Below are 18577 nucleotides of genomic sequence, written 5' to 3' on the forward strand. Positions count from 1 at the left end.
CCCTCGTATGTGTCAATTGTTTCTCCATGGTGATTGTCATGGGGTGAACCCACACTGTCAGTGTGAGGTGTCAATGGCTATTATGTGTAGCCAAGAGGCTCACAGTCCTGTTTCCTTTCCATCAGGCTGTTGTTCTATTATTGTTAAATATAATCTTCCTCTTGCCCGGGCATGCCACCAAATCAAGCTATTTGGTTGATTGGAAAATTAAGTAAATAATGTGGTCTTATACAACCTCCCCCTGTAAGGCGAGCAATAGGCGACTGTGTAGTTTGCTTATTCTTTTTGGCTACTTCTGATCCATTGGTTGAATTGATGTCCTTATTAGAAATGTTCATTTGTGATTGTTTGTCTTATATTATGTATGTTTGCAGTTTCTTAACAACTTTTTGGACTAAATATGTCAGCGCACAATGACACTTTGGGCCGTAAAATTAGAATCTTGTGATTATTTGACAGATTTACATGTCAAGTATGAAAATAATTTAATAACAGATTGATCATTAAAAAAAGTTGATTACATTTTTTAAGGATATTTTTTTAAATAATCAGCAACATCATCATGGAAATATGTAAAATGTCATATCTTCAACATCATCATTGGTGACTCATTCCTAGAAGAATATGCACTCTTTTAAAAACAAACTACAAAGAAAGAAAGAAACAAACAAACAAAAAACAAAAAAAAAAACAAAAACAGAAGTACAACGAGTGAATCCCCTTATTGGTTTTTAAGAAGAATAACAAAACATTGTCAATGATTTAAATATCAAAGAATCACGTTATTATTAATGTAACTAAATCTCATTATTGCTCTTAGTTATTTTTTTTCAATCTTTTTAAGTAAACTCAGGAAAAAATGTTTAGAAAACAATGTCATATTATCTCTTCAAAAAAGACAAGCATAATTTAAAACTATGATATATTAGTAAACCTTGCCTTTACTGCTTTTAAAATTCTTGCCTTTGTATCACAGGCATTGTTTTTCCCCTTTTTTTTAATTATCAGTAGAAAATGAAAGGAGAGATAGGCTGGAACAGAAGCTTGTAAAAATATGAAATGGATGTAATATATAATATAGTCATTACAATAATTACAGTCTTTCTACATACTTCTGTGTGCAGCTTTTTTTTTTTTAAATAATTAGTTTCAATGTATCTGTTTTTTGTTTTTTTTTTCCCATGGATATTTATTTTCTTGATATGAACACATCTAATTAAACAACTCATTACGGTGACCCACAGCGTTGATTTATGTTCTTTCGTAATGTTTTCATGTACCCATGTCATATGGGGTTTGGTAGCCTTAATATTGATGTGTGTTGATTTCTTCTACACACACTAATGCTCCCTCCTAATGCTGAGCCCATGTAGTAGATTAAATGTATGTGTTGGATGTTTCCTTTGTGTGTGCTGGAGCATTGAAGAAGAGCTATTGTACAAAACTAAAGCCACTCTACAAAAACAACACTGCACTGTGTTTTGGTTTCATTTCCTTTTCATCCCTCACTTCCGACATATTGTAGTTCTTTCTATGCTGTTTCATCTATTTACCTCTTGGTGTTTTTGTCTCTTGTCCTACTTGATGCAAGACGCCTCTGATTTCACTTTCACTTAACTTTAGTATATCAACAGTGGAAATAAGCTGTCAAGTCAAGTAGCCTGCTCACTTGAACACTGCTATACAACCAAATCATGTAAACAAAAAATAACATATCTGTATCTATGGTGTTCAACGGACTAATGAATGTAAGCATCAATGTATGTTTGTCTTGTAAATGGGGAATTGATGCCAAAATGTGTGTCAGTGCACAAGGTGCCAGTTATATCCCATTTTCATGATATCTTCTGTACACTCTCTCGCTCTGTATACAGTACATACTGTTAGATCCAGAAATATTTGGACATTGACAAAAGATTTTTTATTTTGGCTGTTTACCAAAACTTATTCAGGATGCAATTATATAATCAATATGGTCTTAAAGTGCAGCTATCAGCTGTAATTTGAGAGCATTTACATCAATATTGGAGCAAGGGTTTAGGAATTACAGTACCTTAATATGTAGCAGCCTCTTTTTCAAGGGAAGTATTTGGAAACTTGATACAGAAGGCTGCAAAATAAAACAACAAGGGTGCTTGGGCTCTTCCCTCTGTAACCTGTCATCAATTAAGTAGTTAAAAGGTCTGGAGTTGATTCCAGGTGTGGCGTTTGCATTTGGAAGCTGTTCCTCTCCATATGCTGCAACCTTACCATGACGGAGGGATTTGTGTGTCCAAGTGGTCCAGGGGGCTATGTTGGTGGGGGGTTTATGCTTCTTGAAGGGTCAACCAAGGCAGACAAGTACCAGGTGAGGGAGCAGAAAAAGTGTGGCTCAGAAGACCTCCCATGACTCATTGGACCTTGGAGCCAGGCCCGGGGACGGGGCTCAGTGGCAAGCACCTGGTGGCTGGGTCTTTACCCATGGGGTTCGGTCTGAATGAACGACATGGGTGCCTCTTCCCCTGGACTCACCATCCACAGGAAGAGCCAAGGGGACTGGGTGGATTTCGAGCCGGGACCAAAAGCTGGCCGTTGGAACAAGGAATGTCACCTCTCTGGCAGGGTAGGAGACCGAGTTGGTGCGTGAGGCTGAGATATTCCAACTAGATAAAGTCAGACTCACCTCGACACACAATGTGGGTTCTGGATACAGACCTCTCGAAAGGTTGACTCCTTTTTATTCTGGAGTTGCCCCTGTTGAGAGGCGCCAGGCAGGTGTGGGCATATTGATTGCCCCCTGTCTCAATGCCTGCACGTTGGGGCTCAACCCGGTGAACGAGAGGGTTGCCTCCCTCTGACTGTTGTTTGTGGCTATACCCAATAACAGTTTAGTTCACCCACCCTTCTTGGGGTCCCTAGAGGTGCTACTAAAAAGCGCTCCTCCCTCGTTATACAGGGACATTTCAACGCTCACGTGGGCAACGACAGCACAACTTGGAAGGGCGTGATAGCTAACGGAATGGTCAGGCATAAAGGTGTCCATATGTACACTTGGCACCAACACACCAAAAGGCCACTATTCTTTGATTGACCTTGTGGTCGTATCGTCAGACTTGGGGCCGCATGTCCTCGACACTTGGATGAAGAGAGGAGCGGAGCTGTCAACTAATCACCACCTGGTGGTGAGCTGGCTCCGATGGTGGGGGAGGATGCCTGTCAAACCTGGCATACCCAAACGTAAAGTAAGGGTCTGCTGGGAACATCTGGCAGAGTCCACTGTCAGAAAGAGTTTCAACTCCCACCTCCAGCAGAAGTACAACAACATCACCAAGGGAGCCTGTCAGGGCGGCAACCCTCGAACCCGCTGGTGGACTCCAGCAGTTATGGATGCCGTCAAAATGAAGAAGGAGTCCTATCGGGCATTTTTGGTATGTGGAGCTCTGGAGGCAGCTGACAGGTACCGGCAGACCAAGCAGCAGGCGGCTTCGGTGCTTGCTGCAGCAAAAACTTGGGTGTGGGAGGAGTTTGGAGAGACCATGGAGAACGACTTCTGGTGGGCATTGAGGAGATTCTGGTCCACCATCCGGTGGCCCAGGAGGGAGAAGCAGTGCTCCATCAACACTATGTACAGTGGGAGGGGTGCTGCTGACCTCAATTCAAGATCTGTGGCAGGAGTACTTCTGCAACCTCCTCAACCTCGCTGAAACACCTTCCAATGAGGAAGCAGAGCTGTCGGACTCTGAAGTGGACACACCTATTTCTGGGGCTGAAGTTGCTGAAGCAGTCAAAAAGCTCTACAGTAGCGGGAGTTTGCCCAACCAGTCTATATGTGGTTTGTGGAGCTGGAGAAGGCATTCGATCATGTCCTGCAGGCAATCCTGCGGGGGGTGCTCCAGCTCATGATCCAAAGAATACCACATCTTCTGTAAAACATGGTGGAGGCAGTGTGATGGTATGGACATGCGTGGCTTCCAATGGCACTTGGTCACATGTTTATTAATGACGTGACAAAAGACAGAAGCAGCCGGGTGAATTGTGAAGTGTATAGGAATATACTTTCTGCTCAGATTCAGCCAAATGCAGCAAAGCTGATTGGCCTGCGCTTCACAGTACCAATAGACAATGATCAAAAACATACTGCAAAAGCAAGCCAGGAGTTTTTAAGGCAAAGTGGAATATTTTGCGATGGCTGGGTCAATCACCAGATTTCAACCGAGCATGCATTTCACTTGCTCAAGACAAAACTTTGCAGAACGGCCCACAAACAAGCAGCAACTGTAGACAGCAGCAGTAAAGGCCTGGAAAAGCATCACAAAGGACAAAACCAAGCATTTGGTGATGCCCATGGGCTCCAGACTTCAGGCAGTCATTGCCTGCAAAGGATTCTCAACAACATATTGAAAACTGACATTTTACTTTGGGTCATGTTTATTTGCCCAATGAAAGCCCCTGAAATGAGGAGCATTTGTATTAAAATAGTTACAATTCCTACATGATTAATTATAATTTTTGTTCATTACAATTCCTACATGATTAATTATAATTTTTGTTCAAGTCAAGTCTGCACTTCAATTCAAATTCAATGCAAAGATCCCAAATCATGAAGATTGTGTCATTGTCCAAATATTTCTGGGCCTAACTGTACTTTATATTATTATAACACCTCACCTGGCTGATGTAGTGTCTCCTTGAGCCTTGGCTCCTCTACTAACTGTTCCAAGTATTCAGTCTTCTGAGCAGAGATCTCAGATGTTCTTCCTGGAATCTGGAGAAGCCATTTACCCACCTTGGGGGCAACTGCTCCTACTGACTCGATCACTACTGGTAACACATGTGCCTTTATGGCCCATAACTTCTACTGCTCCTCCTTAGGCCCTAGTATTCCACCAGCTTCATGAACTCTTTCTTCCTGATGTTGCTGCCACTTTGCATTGCCATACTCACCTCTTTGGCTGTCTTTGAATCCTGTCCGTCTCTGCTGTCCAGTCAGTTTGTCGCCATCACTTTGTCTGTCTGAAACTGGTGGCCTCACGGGATCTTTGCTTGGTTGTTCTTTGGATGTCTTCAAACTAGATCTTGGGACCTCTAGCCCGTACTTGGTACAGACACCCCTGTATGCAATATTAGCCACCAGATCAAGCCACTCCATTTACTGAATGTTTGTCCTGCCAGCATCATACATCTTTGCACAGCCTGTGCCTGGGGTCTTATCTGGTGTGTTGGAAAGGGCTTGGTCAATTTTGTGCTCAAAACCTGCTCTTGTGCGGCCATTAGTACCCCCAGTCCTTCAAGCTGCCAATGGTACATGCTAAGGTAATTGAGCTGCCGTAAATGGTCTGAGTCAACATAGTTGCCACCTATATCTCTTTTGAGTTTAAAAACTCATAAGATTGCCATGACATCTGGCAAGAATGAACTAGGTTAAAGGTATGGACTACTTAAATCGAGGGCCCTTTGTTATGGATACTTTCTCGGACAATAAACACCCATCCTAATCAACTCAGTGGTACTGTTTAAGTAAAGACCAAATGACCAAAGATAGACACCCAGAGACGGAGCTATTATAACCCTGTGAGATACACAAATCGAGAAAGACATTTACATTAGCGGAATGTTCTCCAGGTAGATCATGGTGCTTGTTTGATGCCGTGCTCTTTTGATTATATCTTTTTATGTAATCAAGACGGTGTCAACAGAATCATCTTCATCATCTTCTACATCATCACTTTTTGTTAAACTACAATTCTATGCAGGCTTGTTTCCCCATGGTAACCTGCCTTGCTCCTTGTGTTCCTTGTATACAATGAGTCCTGTTTCTTCTTGAGGCCTTCCATTTGGCATTCTTGAGCCTTGAGGAGATGCGTAGAACATGTCAACCATGGTGCATGGCAAGGGAAGGAGACTGTTTTAAGATTGCTGAGGGTGTCATTGTTGGAAACCCAACTCATCTGGGTTGAGCGGCTGTGGGTGTGAGAGAGGTAATTTTTGCCAGATAAGAAGTTGTCTTGGTTAAATCTTTATTGATTTTCCTATATACGGTAAGGCAAGGAATGCATGTTTTAGAAAGTGCTCAATTCACTAGAAGAAGATAAACAAGTGATCAGTGAACAGAATCAATTTGGCTTGCCAATACAAAACACTAAATATGGATATAGACTTTACAGTAAGTTGGGGATTAGATTTATTACCGAGTCCAAAACTATCCAGACAGGATGTGAAGTCTCTGCCAAGGGGCTTACTGTCAATCTCCATAGGAATGTTGATTGCAAAGTTGAGAGGCAGTATGAAGAGGCGAGTAAGGAGAGCACCTAAGTAATTCAGAAAATCTCTGTTTAGCTTAGATATTTGATAAACATCGAATACGATGGCCTGGGTAGTTCCAGGGCGCTGCGATGAGTGGAAGGCCGGGGCAGGTACAGGTAGGATTTTCCATTGCTTACGGTGAATCTTCGCACCTGGAATTGTGATGGAATTGTGAGCAAACTCAAGGAGAATGGATTTGTTGTAAAATAACAAACATTCTAAAATAACATTCAACTGTTGCCACAGGGAATCCAACTTATGGTCTGAAAAGAGATCCTCGATCAGCTGCACATTGTTCGTGAGTGAGCGGATATTTAGCAGACAGAAGACAAGGCTGGTATGTTTGACAGTAGGGGTTAGCCGACCGAGCTCGGCTTGATCGTGGCATTACGGGAGCGTTGTGCCGAGGACAAAATTGTGGACTGGATGGGATTTATTTGAGGGGAGTGTCATACTCATACTTGAAGTTCCACCAGAACCCTCAGTGGTTGACTATGCGCCGGTACTGACAGCAATTTCCGGGGTGGGGGAGAAGAGAAACAGGAAGGAGGAGGGTGAGGTCAAAGTTCAGATGCTGGGGCTTCACTTAGCTCCACTAAGCAATGGGCTCCATACATATGCAGATAGAGGGATCCTGATGTAGTAGGTCAGTCCATCTAGACAGCACTAACAAGAGCACTTTCAGGAACACTGCTTGTGTTTTCAATCAACTTAGATTGTAAACTCTCATGCAAAGTCATCCAATAACGGTTAAATTATAAAATCTTGAAAGTGCTTGTTTTTTATTTTCATGCTTTTCAACAGTGTGGTCCAGACCTACTCTACACGGAAAGAGTCATCAGACAACTCTCTTGAGATTCGTCGCTTTATAAATAATACCTGACTTGACTTAACTTGACTTAACTGGTGAGTAGTAGCGGCCAAACACTCAAGTGTGCCCACAGATGGAACTGTTTGTACAGCTCCAGGCACGTCCAGGTATCCATGTGTGTGGCTTTGAGTCCTCAGTGTTCTTGTAATCAATCCTGGCATTGCACAGGTTTGTACTTCTGGTAATGTAGCCCTGGTAGATTGGCCTGTCAACCAACATCAGCCAGTATAGAAGCTCCTCTGGTACTGTTGCAAATTCCTTCCCTGCTCATGGTGGATCAATGTGCCTAACCATCTTAGCTGCTGTGGTGACTGACATGAGTGTCCATATTGCACTTGGGCAAATTATAGGCTGTTAGTTGGATGTTACCGGGCCCTGTGTGGGATCCTGATCTTAGCAGATGGTTCATCTGTGCTCCCAGTCATTGATGGGATACAGTTAGCTTCTTGAGCCAGTAGGTGAGGATCATGTCATCATCTGCTTTAGTTGGGCCCTGGTACTGTTCAGCTCCTTGTCTTGGACATTCTTTCTTGGATGTCTGCTGTGGTAATTTCTATTGGTCCTTGTTCTGGAAGGCTGCTGTTGTCTGCTTTCGATTCAAGCACCCTGATCTTCCTCCAATAGAGCTCAGTTTCAGCATTAGATGGATCTGTCTGGCAGTTCTTCACAACCTGTTTAAGCACACTTAAGCTGTATTGCCTGAAAAAAAGTTTAGTTATATTCCTGTTCTCAGTTTCTGAGAGAAACTTAAGCCTCAACCCCCCGCAAGGCAAGAAAGAACATGTCTGAAGAGACATGTCTCTTCAGACATGTTTCCAAGGCTGTGAGTCTCTGTTTGGCCGCCTTCAAGGCTTAATCTATGCATCATGTTGTATCTGTCTGGAACTTTCTTCCACCTTTCCATTGGGCAATTAGTAAGCAGACCTCAATTCTTGTTATTGTTGTGATTTGAAACAAACAATCACATACCTTGCAGCCCATTTTGAGAGGGATTGTGCAATCAAAAGTGAGACTTGGCAGGCAGCTGCTGCACCTTAGGTTTCTGCCCAGAATTTGATCGCCTCCCCATATACCATTGAGTCAACAAGTACCTGCCATAAGAACTCTTTCATGGACTCACTAAATGAAAAGTGCACTGTATAACTATTGATGCAAGTCCACTTTCATACTATCACTTTTTCTTCAACTACACCTTAGCACTCCTGTCACTTTAAAAATCAAACCCTACAATTTCTACCTCATTAAACTTGTTCTTTGTTCTCTGTGACAAATTATTTATGATTTTTTGTACTTCAGCACCGTAGATCTTTGGGTAATGATTGTGTGTACATATGGCGGTATTGACAATAAAGATGGCTTTGGCTTTGTCTTTTTACTTAAGAAAATGTTGAAAATGGTTGAAATAATTTCAAACACAGATCAGTGGACAAATATTGATATTCATTTTCTGTTATTGTTATCTTTTTTCACTTTTCATGATTTGCAACTGCTTCCCCTGACCACATGTCACTGATGCACTCTTAAATGGAAACAGCTGGACACTATGGAAACTAAACTGAGGGGAAGGAAAGGTTTGGACATTCACAGCTTCCTGGTCTTGACACCTCATCATGTTTGCAAACTTTTTCAGGTTTCAATTTTTTTTGTTTCAGCTTCATCTAATATTTGATAGATTTTAGATATTCAGTTCAAAACATTGAACTGTGGTAATGTCAAAAAAAATATTTTCCCTCGGAGCTTCAGCATCTCTTGCTACAAAACATATGTGTGTGTGTGTGTGTGTGTGTGTGTGTGTGTGTGTGTGTGTGTGTGTGTGTGTGTGTGTGTGTGTGTGTGTGTGTAGTTTCCTGATTTAGTTGCTTACATCAAATGTTAGCATTTCTTTAGACATAATGAATAAATGTTAGCAGTCAATACAGCTGTATAACAAAATAAAAATGAAATAAGCCAACTTGATACTAAGTAGTCTACTGAGTCTTACCCGGAATTTCTGATTCATTCTGTCATGTCTGTGTTGACAGCTGATAAAAGTCTCTTGATAATCTATCACATTTTGTGTGGCTGAAAATCCAAACACGTTTTGAGAAAAAAAAGAAAAAGAAAAAAAATGTTGACCCTGCTGGTAATAACTGGGGACTGACAGGAAATCCATCGCTGTCACATGCAACTACCAGCATGCTGATTCTGAGAAAAACACTTTAACTTTAAATTTCATCAAGGCCACTGAAAGGCAAGGGCAACATTTGATACCGACCACACACAAAAACCGACCAAGCACATTGACTCACACACGGACACACACACAAACACAAACACACAGTATCATAGTTAAATGCTAAATGTGGTGAAGAAAAAGCACTAGAAATAACAAATTTTTGGGAATTAAAAGAGTTTTTTCTCTTTTTTTTTCAATTCATTTGGTCCATAAATCAATTTGGTCCATAAATCAAAAATACAGACATTGAATCTTTGTATGTTTTCATAGATATACATGAAAGGTTGATTGATGGGCAACTGGGCCTATAGATTTTTGAAGATTTATTCCCAACTTTTTCTTTTCAGGGTTTGTTTATCGCGCTGCCCTGTTATTACCCCCCTCTTCTCCAAAGTGTCATTCCATTCAGTTTCTGAGCTCTGAAGAGTCACTTGAGGGAATGTGTGAACCACTGTTATTGTTGTGAAGTTGACCCAGCCGTTATATTTCGAGGCAAATTATGCTTTTATTGATAAAAGAAAAGTTCTATTGTGGCAGACACTAAGGGATGTGACCTCTCACCCCACGGGACTATTGGCTGTGACGTGGTTTAGGACGGGGGCATTATGGTCCATGGTAGTTCAATGTTGGTTGTTGTTTAGTGTTTCAGAAATAAAGTCTCTACTCGTCCACGGCTCTGCCATCTTTCCTCGTTGCACTACACTATCAGTAAACCATGAATGACAGGAGTAGCACAAAATGGATTTCGAATTTGTGATGTTTTTACATTGGCCCCGTTGAGTCCTGTTTGATTGAACTCAGGTTCACTTTTCCTTTTGGTGTAATTTGTTCGTTAAGTTGTGAACACAGTCTCCCTGAGGTGGTGATCAAAACAACTAATCCTTGTTGAAAGGCAGGTATTTGTCAATTAATGATCAAGCTCTGGTACTGTTTGTCTTTTAATATTATATAAGCTCTTGAATTATTTTGGAAAAAAATGTTACATTACACAGCTGCATTGTGAGGTGTATGACCAATATCCATTACATTGTTCCCTTATGTATGTTGTCTCAATTCCAGGTAAAGTATCATAATATTTTTAAGCTATGCAAGTGATTCTGTTCAGATATTTAATTCAGAATGAGCATTATAGATGACTCAAAGGATAAGTTATAAAGAGTTACAAAGATAGTTATAAAGAGATGGCAACTAATGCAGCCTCAGGGTGGCACGGTCCAGTGTCTCCCTGAGCCGGTCCCAAACCCGGATAAATACAGAGGGTTGTGTCAGGAAGGGCATCCGGCTAAAAAACTTTTGCCAAAACCAAAAAAACAAATCAAACCTAATAATCTCATACCAGATCGTTCGAGGCCCAGGTTAACAAAGACCGCCATCGGTACCGATGACCTATAGGGTACCAGTGGAAATTGGGCGACTGTGGGTTGAAGAAGAGGAGGAGGAATGCATGTTCGGAAGCATAGAGAGAAGAAAGGTGAAAGTCTGGGACTGACAGTAGGAACATTGAATATCTGGACTATGACAGGAAAAGTTAGAGAGGTGGTTGATATGATGCAGAGAAGAAAGGTGGATATACTGTGTGTTCAGGAGACCAGGTGGAAAAGTTGTAAGGTTAGAACCCCAAGAGGAGTAAGGTAAAGAGAGAGGTAGAAAAGGCAAAACAAAGGCCATATGATGACTTGTATGCTCGATTGGACACTAAGGAGGGAGAGAATGATCAATACAGGTTGGCAAGACAGAGACAGAGATGGACAGGATGTACAGCAGGTAATAAGGATAGAGAGGGATATGTATTGACAAATGCTAGAAGAGCGATGGGAAGATGGAACTATTACTTTGACGATCTTACGACAGTTGAAAATGAAAGAGAGGCAAGGGTAAAAGAGGTGACTATTGTAGACCACAAAGTAGCAGAGATTAGTAAAAGTGAAGTGAGGATTGCATTAGAGAGGATTAAGAGTGGAAAGACAGTTGGTCCTGATGATATACCAGTGGAGGTATGGAAGTGTCTAGGAGATGCACGCAGTAGAGTTTCGGGCTAGATAATTCAACAGTATCTTAGACAGTGAGAATATGTCTGAAGAATGGAGACAAAGTGTGATGGTGCCCATTTTTTAAAAATAAGAGGGGTGTGCAGAATTGCAGCAACTATAGAGGGATAAAGTTGATGAGCCATTCAATTAAGTTATGGGAAAGAGTGGTGGAAACTAGAGCAATTCAGCATTTGTGAAAGGCAGTAGCTTCATGCCGACAGAGCACAAATACAGATGCAGTATTTGCTTTGAGAATGTTAATAGAGAAGGTACAGAGGTACAGAGAAGGCTAGAGGGAGCTGCATTGCATTTTTGTAGACCGAGAAAAAGCGTATGACAGGGTGCCAAGAGAGGAACTGGTATTGTATGAGGAAGTCTGGAGTAGCATTGAAATATGTTTGACTGGTGCAGGACATGGTGCATGCTAGCTGAGAACAGCAGAGAACAGGTTGAGGAAAATCTAGAGAGGAGGAGGTATGCTCTGGAAAGGAGAAGAATAAGGGTTAGTCACAGCAAGACACAGTATACATGTGTGAGTGAGAGGAACCTGGTTGGAACGGTGAGGCTACAGGGAGTGGAGATCAAGAAGTTGGAGGATTTCAGGCACTTGGGGTCAACAGTCCAAAGCAGAGGAAAATGTGGAAAAGAGGCAAAGAAACAGGTTCAAGCAGGTTGCAATGGTTGGAGAAAAGTGTCAGGGGTACTATGCAATAGAAGACTATCAGCCAGAATGAAAGGAAAGGTATACAAGACAGTGGTGAGACCAGCGATGCTGTATGGCCTAGAAACAGTAACAATGACGAAAAGGCAGATGAAAATGCTAGGCTCTCTTTGGGAGTGATGAGGATGAGAAACCAGACTGAAATGGTTAGGTCATGTCCAGAGGAGGGATAGTGCATATATTGGTGGACGGACACTGGAATTGGAGCTACTTGGCAGGAGGTATAGAAGAAGACTAAAGAGAAGATTTATGGACATAGTTAGAGAGGATATGAAGTTAGTTGGTGTGAGACAGGAGGATACAGAGGATAAGGTTAGATCTAGAAGGTTGATTCGCTGTGGCGACCCCTGAAGGGAAAAGCCTAAAGGAGAGAAGAAGACGTCAGTTGTCACCCTGACTGCTACATGACAACGTGACATATTAACAGCAATTCAGATAACTATATCAGCAACAGCAACATAGCATAAAAAGTTTGACACGCTTTCAGTCTCACTCCAAATCACTAAATCCATTGAATTTTTCATCCTGGGTGCCACTTCTGAGCAACTCCACCAACTCCGGGGGTAGACGGCGCACCGTTTCCTCTTCTGCGTGTCTGTTTTTGGGATATCGTTATCAGTGCTGTGATAGAGAGGCGGCTGCATAGCATGAAGCGGTAACACAGAGAAAGTCCCCCCAGTAAAGTCATTTATATTCATTACCTTGGCAACTACCTGGGCGTGGAGACGTAACTGCACCGTTGACAAGCCTCTCCTGGCAAAACGTTGTTCAAGCTGTTGCCATCTAGCTTTTAGCCCGCTATTAGCTTTTTTGTTTTTGCATTGCAGTTACAGTATCACACACTTTTCGTCAGCCCCTCACAAGTTTCTTGATCACTCCATACTTTCTTCCTGCTGCTCGATTACCAGTTTTGGCTGCATATTTCAGTACTTGCAGCTTGTAATCTGCAGAATATGATTTTCTTTCTGTGGTTACTTTTCTTATTTGTCTATATAAGTTGATGTTTAAATTTTACATTTTCTCTGGTACAGGTGTAATAGGAGATACTGGAACACAGGTCTAGAGCGCATTCTCATGGCTGTCAGTGCAAAATTTTATATATATATATATATATAAAAGTCGCACCTGAATATAAATTGCAAGACCAGCCAACCCGTGAAAAAAAGTGTGATTTATCACCCAAAAATTTTTGGTAGATTTTTAAGGTGTATTGTATATGCAAGGAATGGGCTCTCCTCAAATATATTCTCATTTGAAAAGAAGGTTCTGATATTGTCACTGTTGTTGGTAACAACAAGAAAAGGAATGCTGTGTCAAAGACCGAGATCAGGGATAGCAGTGCCAGTATAGACTGTGCCGGATTTTTTTTCACCCAAAATCTAATTCTCTTTGAATGTTGCCTCTGTACAGATTGCCGCCCTCATATTCACCGAAACACCCAAACAGCATTTGAAGAGAACTGTTTTTTGTTCAGGTCAGTTTGTGGCAAGAGGCTTCTTACTCATTCTCGATGCAAATTTAATTCAACAGCTGTAGGAAAGTAGATGGTTGATCTCTATGCTCTCTAAGCCTAAGGTTTAAAAGTCTTATGTCAGAAAGAGTTGCACCTTTGATGAGTTGGCCAAGGCATGCTTTGTTAGCAGAGCCGGGGGCTAAGCCCCCTTTTGAAGTATTTTATTCAATACATTATCCATTCTTCTCAGAAATGCTGAGATTTTCATTTGATTTTTGAGGCAGTGTCTTGAAGGCAAAAAATACCTCTTCCCCTGTTGGTCCAAAAGTGTTTTCAATCACATCATGGTAACAGGATGTAGGGCATCTTGGTTTTGGAATCAAACAGCTCTTGGGATTCCCAATGCAATGCCTTTTACACTTTTCATGACTGTTGTCTTAGTATTCCATGTCTGGTTGATCTTTCTCTTTTATTCTTAAATGAGGTTGATCTATAGGGGCGGTGTGGTGCGGGAGGTTATTATTATTATTATTATTGTTATTATTATTCAGTTATCCAGCCAATGTGACAGAGATTTCAAAACTTCTAATTGTTGTGGACAGTCTTAAGGTGAGGTTGTGGTGGTGACCCCCAGGAGCTACAGTGGTGCGCCCCCCTCGTCCCCTCAGTCCAAAGCTGGGGGCCGGATCTCCTGGCTGATGCTGGATGAGCCCTATTGTATTAGAGGTTAGTTTGTAGCTACAGGGAATGAAGAGAAACAGAGACAGAGACTACTTCTGCTTTTCTTCCAGCAGGACTCCAATTTATTGATAATAGTGAGCCTCCTTTATACAGGAGTGAACAATACAGGCATGGTGTAATGGGGTTCTGCCCACAAAATAGGGGGTGTAACAAATAAGGATGGAATATTAGTAGCACCTATCTCCAAGGAAGTTGTAAGAAGTCCAGAGTTGCCCATAAACAAGAGGTGTCACAGAGGGGACAAAGGATGATCATGGGGAGTGAGCGCATTGTAAGAAGGGTAAGAGTTCAGGGAGAAGCGAATAATGAACCAGTCTTTGTCTCAGGGTATTTTGAGTATTGAATTGTACTGTTATTTGGTGTTTATTGAAAACCCTTCCGAGCTTTTCCGAAACGCGAGCAACATACAGTATGACGATGTCCTCACATATGTTATTGTCCTCCTCCTGTACTGTGCTCTTGCGTCTGGGGGTTTCAGATTTGGCAAAGGCCCGATCAGGATAGCCACAGGATTTAAGGGCTTTCCTAATAGGTTGGACCCCATTTTTTGCCTTAAGCAGTTGATGAGATGTTCTTGGCCTGGTGGTTTAGAGTTCTGATAACCCTTGGTTTGTGTTCAAGGGACTGATGTGAGTCAAATAACAAATATTGGTTGGTATGCATTGGTTTCCGGTAAATCTTGACGCTCATGCTCCTAACACGTTGAATATGAATGCATCAGTCCAAGAAAGGAGTGTCTTTGGTGACATACTCGCGAGGGAATTTGATGTGGGTATTGATCAAGTTGAGGTGTGTACTAAGAGATGTTGCTTGGAGATGTTGCCCTGAAGGAAGCGAGGGCCTTGTTCTCAACTTCTTCCATGTATAGCTTTACCAACATGGGGAGCCCATGGTGCACAATTTTTTAACGATATAAACTGCTGTCGTATTCATAATATGTGGTCCATAAGCAGGGATCCAGAAGGGTGCAGATGTGGTTTGTGATAAGTTTCATTTTGTTTAACAAGGTGTTGTCTTTCATTTGGGGTTCCCTCACTGCTGTGACCACATCCATTGTGGGTATACATGTGTTCAGTGAGGTCACATCAAACAACATCATGGTTTCATCTGGGTCCAGTTATACTGTCTGACCTTGCTGGCAAGGTCCTGTTAATTTTGGATATGGTATGTGTTGTTGCCAACCAGAGGTGCCAGAATCCTTGCCACATGCTTTGTAATGTTGTAAATGATAAAGTTGATGCTGCAAATGAGGTGCTCCCTCCTTATACATTTCTGTGAGTCCATAAATGAAGGGCATAGCTTCTCCTGGGGACAGTAGATGATTGAGTGGTTTATTGATGGCTGCATCCTTTTCAAGATGCTGTAGAAAGCTGATCACTTTCTTCCTTCAGCTGCTAGTTGGGTCCTGTGTTAGGGTTTCCTCTGATTTTGTGTCCCCGAGGACATTGTGAATCCTTGATTGATATTTTTTTCTATCTTACTATTGTGCATCTACTTTTGTTGGCTGGTAAGATGATATTTGCAAGCTTCTGGAGTGAGGAAAGCACTGTTCTCTCCTCATGTGTAAGATCGGCTGGAGTTGGTTTCGCACTTGGGAGTGCTGTTGAGACTTTCAGGTGGATTTGCTCAGGTCTGGCGCGACTACAAAGTTCAGACCCTTAGAAAGGACGCCAACTTGGGTAGGGTTTATTTGGTGGCTGGATAAGTTAATTACCCAGTTTTTGTTGCTCCTATTGGGGGTATTGTCATTCCTGTTCAATATGAAGGTTGTGTTGTATTGGGTCCTGTTTATGTTTGTGGAGGTTCACAGTCATCAAGGTTGTGGTGAATTCTTGTTGAAATCTTGTATTAGCATCTGGACTTGAGTTTCTTCACTTTAAGACGTTTCACCCCTCATCCGAGAGGCTTCTTCAATTCTAATTACCTGTGGGGAGTTTCCAAATATAACTGCTAGGCTTTTGGGGGGCATTTAGGTTATGGTGGTTTGTTGTATAAACGAAGAGTTAATCTGTTGGAACTAAGCATTGTCATGTTAATGGAGATGTTGTTCATTGGAACAAAAGAGCAACCCTGGGATTACTTGGATTAGAATCTGAATGGGTAAAACTAAACCAATTGGATCGCATGAACTGAGGCTCACGTGGACATTTCCAGTGGCAGGTTCTGCTGGTGGGTCTTTCCTGGTTGTTTGGGGGGTGTTGATGGACCTGGTCCATGTGTGCAAATCCGTCTCGGTATTGATCTCAGTACAGCGTTATACATGCCCCCTCCTCTGTTCAGGAATGTTTTTTTCTGTTTTGACAAAGATGGCTTCTTTGACTCTTCGCTCAAACCATTTGTCTTCTCTGGCCAGAATACAGACGTTGCTATCCGTAGTGATGGGCCAACACAGATGGTTCTGTGTTGGCCCATCCATTTGTGCTAGGATGTTTGGTCTGTCCAACATAGATGTCGTCAAAATCCTCAGTGCAATTGACAGCATACACCACATTCTTGATCTTATGCCTGGGTGTTTTGCCCCTGGGGTGCATCAGTTTTTGCCTCCGGATGTTGTGGGGTTTGAAATATACTGGTATACGTTGTTTGTTGAACACCCAACAGAGTTTCTCCAAAACACCAGTAACATATCGTATCACAATGTTCTTTCATTTTTTGGTATCTTCCTCCTGTTCTATGTTCCTGTGTCTAGTGTTTTCTGATTTGGCAAAGGCCCAATTAGGGTAGTCACAAGATGTCAAGGATTTCCCAATGTGTTGTACCTCAGTCTTGCATGATGGGATGTTCTTGGCCCGCTGGTGTAGAGTTCTGATTACCCCCAGTTTGTGCATAAGGGGTTGGTGTGAGTTGAAAAGTAAATACTAATTGGTGTTTAATGGTTTCCTGTAAATCTTGATGTCCAGGCTTGACGTCCTGATCACGTCCATTGATTGTGTTGAGGTGACTACTGAATACTGCTACTTCATTCTTCTTGATCTTGACCCATGCGTCATCTACGTACCTGAGCCGGTGGCTTGGCAGTGTTCCCCTGTACGAAGTGGGGGCCTTGCTCTCAACCACCACAATGTGTTCGTTCGCCACTATGGGAGATGTAGGCAAGCCCTTGGGGCATCCATGTTTTTGCAGGTAGAAACTGCCGTTGAACTGGAAAAAACTGGAGAGTTTTGTTCTGTTTATTAAGGTGTTGTCCTTAATGAGGTGTTCCCTCACTGCTGTGATCACATCTTATGTGGGGATACATGTGAACAGTGAGGTTACATCATACGACACCATGATTTCATCCCTTGTCCAGTCTGATCTGCTTGATCTTACTGACAAAGTCCTTTGAATTCTCGATATGGTGTCTGGTGTTGCCAACCAAAGGTGACAAAAGCTTTACCACGTGTTTGGCGATGTTGTATGTGACGGAGTTGATGCTGCCAAAAGGTCTGAAAGGAGCTCCCTCCTTGTGAATCTTCAGTTGTCCGCAGATGCAAGGCTTGGTTTCGCCTTGGTACAGTTGATAATAAAGTGATTTGTCTATGGCCCAAGCCTTCTAGAAGCTGTAGACAGTTGACCTCTTTCTTTTTGTATGTGTGGTCAGGTTCCGTTTCATTGTTTCATACATTTTTGCGTCCTTGAGGAGATTGGCAAACTTTTCATGGTAATCATTTTTATTTAGAACCACTGTACATTTACCTTTATCGGCTGGTAGGATGGTGATGCTGTCACTGGGCGGGGGGCGGACTCGGATTTGGAACCACACCACCAAGGCTGAAATCAGGTTGGAACTCTTTAGGCAGGGCAAGACGAGGGGGACATGGTGGGCCGAGCTACAGGGTAAGGGTCACACACAGGCAGGGTCTCTGGCAATTCCCCAGCCCCAAGACAGTCGCACAAAGCAGGGTCCCACAAGGCAGGGTCCCACAAGGCAGGGTCCCACAAGGCAGGGTCCCACAAGGCAGGGTCCCACAATCCTCAAGCCCTGGGGCCTCCAGTTGCTCCTTCCCTCGAGCCCTCACGAATTCTCCGTCCCCAAGCGGAGCGTGCCACTGCTCTTTATGGAGCCCGGTAATTAGCGGCAGCTGGTGCTGATTACCAATTGGACCCAGCTGTGTGAGACCCTGACAGTGGGGTCCCAGGCAAAGTCACAGGAAGGGTCCCACAATCCTCCGGTCTCAAGAAGGGTCTCAAGAAGGGTCTCAGGAAGGGTCCCACAATCCTCCAGCCCTGGGACCTCCAGTCGCTCCTTCCTTCGAGCCCTCTCGAGCTCTCTCGAGCCCCTCAT

The 18577-nt window shown here is 42.7% G+C and overlaps 1 pseudogene; it reads right to left on the bottom strand.

Annotated features, from left to right (window-relative positions):
• Window positions 1-14123: 14123 nt before the first annotated feature.
• LOC147229431 (uncharacterized) lies at window positions 14124-18577 on the bottom strand (annotated as a pseudogene).

Source organism: Fistularia commersonii, chromosome 11 (genome assembly GCF_037954325.1).
Source record: "Fistularia commersonii isolate RoL2024-O1a breed Wild chromosome 11, RoL_Fcom_v1.0, whole genome shotgun sequence".
Classification (NCBI taxonomy): Eukaryota; Metazoa; Chordata; class Actinopteri; order Syngnathiformes; family Fistulariidae; genus Fistularia; species Fistularia commersonii.